The sequence below is a fragment of the Petromyzon marinus genome, unplaced genomic scaffold (genome assembly GCF_048934315.1).
Source record: "Petromyzon marinus isolate PM22_M1 ecotype Great Lakes invasive population unplaced genomic scaffold, UKy_Petmar_22M1.pri1.0 PM_G_Scaffold_6, whole genome shotgun sequence".
Classification (NCBI taxonomy): domain Eukaryota; kingdom Metazoa; phylum Chordata; class Hyperoartia; order Petromyzontiformes; family Petromyzontidae; genus Petromyzon; species Petromyzon marinus.
Genome location: NW_027423013.1, coordinates 3,392,501 through 3,397,500, shown reverse-complemented (window position 1 = coordinate 3,397,500; position 5,000 = coordinate 3,392,501). Strand labels below are relative to the sequence as shown.

The 5,000-nt window shown below is 41.5% G+C and overlaps 1 pseudogene; it reads right to left on the bottom strand.

The window, feature by feature from the left end:
* The window catches only part of LOC142919122 (28S ribosomal RNA), a 10,600-nt pseudogene that overhangs the window by 2,412 nt on the left and 3,188 nt on the right, over nt 1–5,000 (bottom strand).

The window sequence follows — 5,000 nt, the reverse complement described above, 5'->3', positions numbered from 1 at the left end:
GTCTTCACCTTGGAAAATAACAAAATCTAATCTAAAACATCTTAAATAAAGCTTGTCTGTAGTCTTCTTTGTAGGCAGAAAATAGTACGTTACAGGACTCTCAAACTGATGTATTCCAAAAATAAAGAATTAAAATAACAAAGTCTAATCTATATAAGCGCTCTTGAATAAAGCAGTGTAAAAAAAAATAGCAATATAAAAAAAAACAAGTCTTCGTCTTGGAAAATAACAAAATCTAAAAGAAAAGAAAAGTCTTCTTTGTGGAAAATAGTAAAATAAAAAAAACCAAGACTTCACCTTGGAAAATAACAAAATCTAATCTAAAACATCTTAAATAAAGCTTATTTGTAATCTTCTTTGTAGGCAGAAAATAGTAAGTTACAGGACTCTCGAACTGATGTAGTCCAAAAATAAAGAATTAAAATAACAAAGTCTAATCTATATAAGTGCTCTTGAAAAGGCTTCGTGTAAAAAAATAGCAATAAAAAAATACCAAGTCTTCGTCTTGGAAAATAACAAAATCTAAAAGAAAAGTCTTCTTTGTGGAAAATATTAAAATAAAAAAACAAGACTTCACCTTGGAAAATAACAAAATCTAATCTAAAACATCTTAAATAAAGCTGGTTTGTAGTCTTCTCTCGAACTGATGTAGTGCAAAAATAAAGAATTAAAATAACAAAGTCTAATCTATATAAGTGCTCTTGAATAAAGCTTCCTGTAAAAAATAGCAAAAAAAAAAATACCAAGTCTTCGTCTTGGAAAATAACAAAATCTAAAAGAAAAGAAAAGTCTTCTTTGTGGAAAATAGTAAAATAAAAAAAACCAAGACTTCACCTTGGAAAATAACAAAATCTAATCTAAAACATCTTAAATAAAGCTTATTTCTAATCTTCTTTGTAGGCAGAAAATAGTAAGTTACAGGACTCTCGAACTGATGTAGTCCAAAAATAAAGAATTAAAATAACAAAGTCTAATCTATATAAGTGCTCTTGAATAAGCTTCGTGTAAAAAATAGCAATATAATAAAAATACCAAGTCTTCGTCTTGGAAAATAACAAAATCTAAAAGAAAGGTCTTCTTTATGGAAAATAGTAAAATAAGAATACCAAGACTTCACCTTGGAAAATAACAAAACCATCTTGAAAAAAGCTTATTTTTAATCTTCTTTGTAGGCAGAAAATAGTAAGGCGAAAATAAAGTCCCCTCTAAGCTCTAAAGTAACAAATACGACGTGTTAAAAAAAAACTAACAATAAAAAAAACCAAGACTTCGTCTTGGAAAATAACAATCTAAATTGTGGAAAATAGTAAAATGAAATAAAAACCGACTTCACCTTCGAAAATAACAAAATCAATCTAAAACAAATGACATCTTAAAACAAAACTATTATTTGTTTCGGAGGTTGTCTATGACTGTTCATAGACCGCATAATTTCCACAGAACATTCTCAGAATATCAAGAGAGAAAAGCAGCGTTCTGCGGGAAATCATCTTGGCCAGTGATGTCGTTCTGGGTTTGGTCAGGCCCAGGGAGGTAAGTACCTCGTTATTCTCAAGGGGCCACTTTCCTCTTGCCCCAACCGGGAATCCAAAGAATGTGACCTTGCTAGCCTTCGTCAGCACTTTGACTTGATCACCAAGAGGGGTATAGTACGAAACTTTGTGCGAGGCAGCATCTGACAAGGTATTCTTTGAAAGCTCAAAACGGACGGTGACATCGATCACAACCGCCTCCTCATCTTTTGCAAACACGAGGTCAGGCTTTCTCATCTCTCCCGTCTCGGATATGAACCGTGGCTCTTTGTATACAGACCAGCCCAATCTAGCCGCTTCGTCTGCCAGAATGTTACTGATCTTGTTATGTCGCGCAATTCTTGCTTTCTGTACTGCAGGACATTGACCGAGAATGTGCGAAAGGGACTCGAGTCTGGCAGAGCATTTCCTGCAGGAACGTAAGGCCCCATCTCTGCCTCTGTTCAAGCTTTCTCTTGTTGGGTAAATATTTGCCCTTAGTTGTAGTGCTGCGATAAAGAAGCATTGTTTAAAGCCGCACCATGGCCTCAACCAAGCATTACTGATTCTATCATGCGCAAAGTTTACAATGCCCCTTCCTTGAACCGGCTTTTCGCACCATCTCTGAAATTCATGCTCCCTCCAATCGCAGGGTCTCGGATATACAGGTTCTTTTGACACCGAGTCCCTGAGAACGAATGTTGGGATTGCATCACTGTCACCCCCTGCTCGTACCCACAAATTACGGTATTCTTCCTCCATACCCTGCGAGGACACAATATTACGGGTGATAGCATCGGACGAGTTTGCTATACGTTGCAGCCTTCTAACTTGAACCGAAGGGATTGTTTTTTCCAGTTTCAAGATGGCAAGGCCTCCGTCTCGGGCTCTGGCATATAACAGTCCATCACAAGTTGAAGCGGGAAGGTGGAGCCATCCTTTTACCGCCTTTCTAATCTCTTGGTCCAACCCACGGAGAGTTGATTGCTTGCAGTCCGAGTGGTCTGCAGGATATAACAATCTGGGTAGGGCATAGGCATTGAGTAGTTCAACCTTCTGAGTTGGCTTCAGAGGCGCCTCATCGATTTTCGAGATCCATGTCTTTAGCTGACAATGTAGATCAGGCTGTATAGTGCCAGTCCAAGGGCCAATTTTCAGACCAAGGTATTTCGTTGATTCATCAGGTTGGATCATATGGACATCTTTATTTTTGATAGTCCATGGGTCGCAGTTGTTCACCGTATATGAATCTTTGGTTGGGCTTATCATGAAGCCCTGGCACTTTCTGGCCTGAACCTCCAATCCCGATAGCCCACAAAATGATTCCAAGATCGCTAGATTGGCGGCCATACCAACCCAAGATTCGCTCACCAACACCAAATCATCAGCAAACGCAAGAGCTGTCACGTGGTCGGTATCAATGGAGTACCCAACTCCGTGTGACTCTAGGGTGCATATCAAAGGGTCCATGGCAAGATTGAAGAGCAGGGGTGACATGGGGTCACCCTGTTTGACACCAACACGTATGCTAATTTCTCGAGTCGACTCGCCATTGCTTTTGAACGAGGTCGTACACCGATTGTAGGCGTTCTGGATGATGCCCACCACGTGTTCATCTACTTTCTTGTGCCTTAACACCCATAAAATATGAGCATGCGAAACCGAGTCAAAAGCTTTCGCTATGTCGATAAACATGACAGCCAACGGCCTGTGCAATTTCTTAGCATGTCTCATAAGGTCCTGTAGCACCTTAAGATTTTCAGAGCAGCCAGATGCCGCTATAAAACCACGCTGCCTTGGGTTTAAGGGACAAGCACGAGCAAGACGTGCAGTCATTATTCTGGAAAATAATCTCAGAATCATTGAACCGATCGTTATTGGTCTCCAGTTCCCCAATTCTTTCAGCTTTTCATCGTCCATAACCTTAGGAATAAGAATCGTCCTATTCTTTTTCAACTCTTTGGGAATAATTCCTGTAATCATCCATGCATTAAATAGGGCTGTCAGTGTCCGACCCTCGGGGTCGGCAGCACAGATTGCAGCCCTTGTTAGGCCATCTGGCCCAGCTGCTGACGTTGGTTTAATGGCCCGTATGGCAGTCTGAACTTCCTCCACCGAAATTAGGGGCTCAAAGTATTCGTTATTTGCAACACCTGATGACTTAAATTGGCCCAGGCCATTGAATGGCAACACCTTCTCCCATTTTTCGCAGTAAAAACGATATACATCTGCGTTCGGGATTCGGCATTCATGACGTTCAGTGCCATCCAGGACTAAGGACGCAAGAAGAGAGCGGTTCTTAAAGAAGAGCTTCTGGTGCTTCATGAAGCTTCCTCGTTTTTCCGCTCTCTTCTTCATCCAAGATCGTGTGGGTAATATCCTGGGTTTAATAATGTCGTTCTCGGGTTTTGAACGTTTGCCTTTGTTTTTCACCAATCTCATCGGACAAAGCATCAATGCTGTGGCAGTTTCTACGAGGGCATCATGTTGGCCCTCGCCGTTAAGCCAAGCCTTTATTGCCTCCATTGCAGGCTTTTCCAAGGTCCCAGAATTCTCATTCGTAAGCCGCTCAGCTGCTTGAGCGAGTATGGATGAAGTCCCCGTTGTTACATTTGGTGGGGGAGACAATGTCTCAAGAGGCCTAGAAGAAAAATGTAAGCTGTCTGACATGGGGGCCCCTGTCTTTTTACTTAGGTCCCGTCTCTTGTCAGAGACTTGCTTGTTGGTCTTAGTCCCAAGCGCTTCAGCAATGATCTTATTGATATTCTTTTTCCCCTGAAACTGCAACTCTAGAAGGGCCAGCTGTTCTACTTCCTTCAAAGACCAGCAGCTACGGTGTACCCCTCTCTGCGAGGTACCCTTTATACCATCTTTAATCCTTTCCTCATTACGGGTGACTGGGTGAGCATGCCTCTTGTGCTGCGAAAGGCCACTTAGAGTCGCAAAGCGTGCCTGGCAACATTCACAGACCATTGGTAAGCTTTCCTCAGTTAACTTTATTCCCCCACATTTGGGGGCATGACAGGCAATCGATCGGTGGTTTGAGTTGGTTTTGTCACATTTAGCGCACTTAAACACCAGAGGAATGTCTCTGTGTTTGATGTTAAAATGTGCAACAAGTTCGGATGCTTTGCCCATGTGTTGTTTACAGATAACGCATATATACTCCAGACTAGGCAGTACAACCGTGATAGTTCCCTTGGTGTCAATGGGAAACTTTCCCAACACGGGTTCCTCAGCCGATATGTCGAGGAAGGACTCCTCCACATCCTCATCATCCTCTGTAAAGTCATCTGAAGAGTCATCTGAAGAGTCATCTGAAGAGTCATCTGAAGAGTCATCTGAAGAGTCATCTGACTCAACTAGACTTTTAATCTGTTCGTAAAAATCGTAGTTCATCTCCTCTTCCTTTTCCAAGGACGAGTTATGGAAGGTCATGGAAGGTATACTAGTCATTTTTAGCGCCGACCTAGACGCCATAGGTTTAGC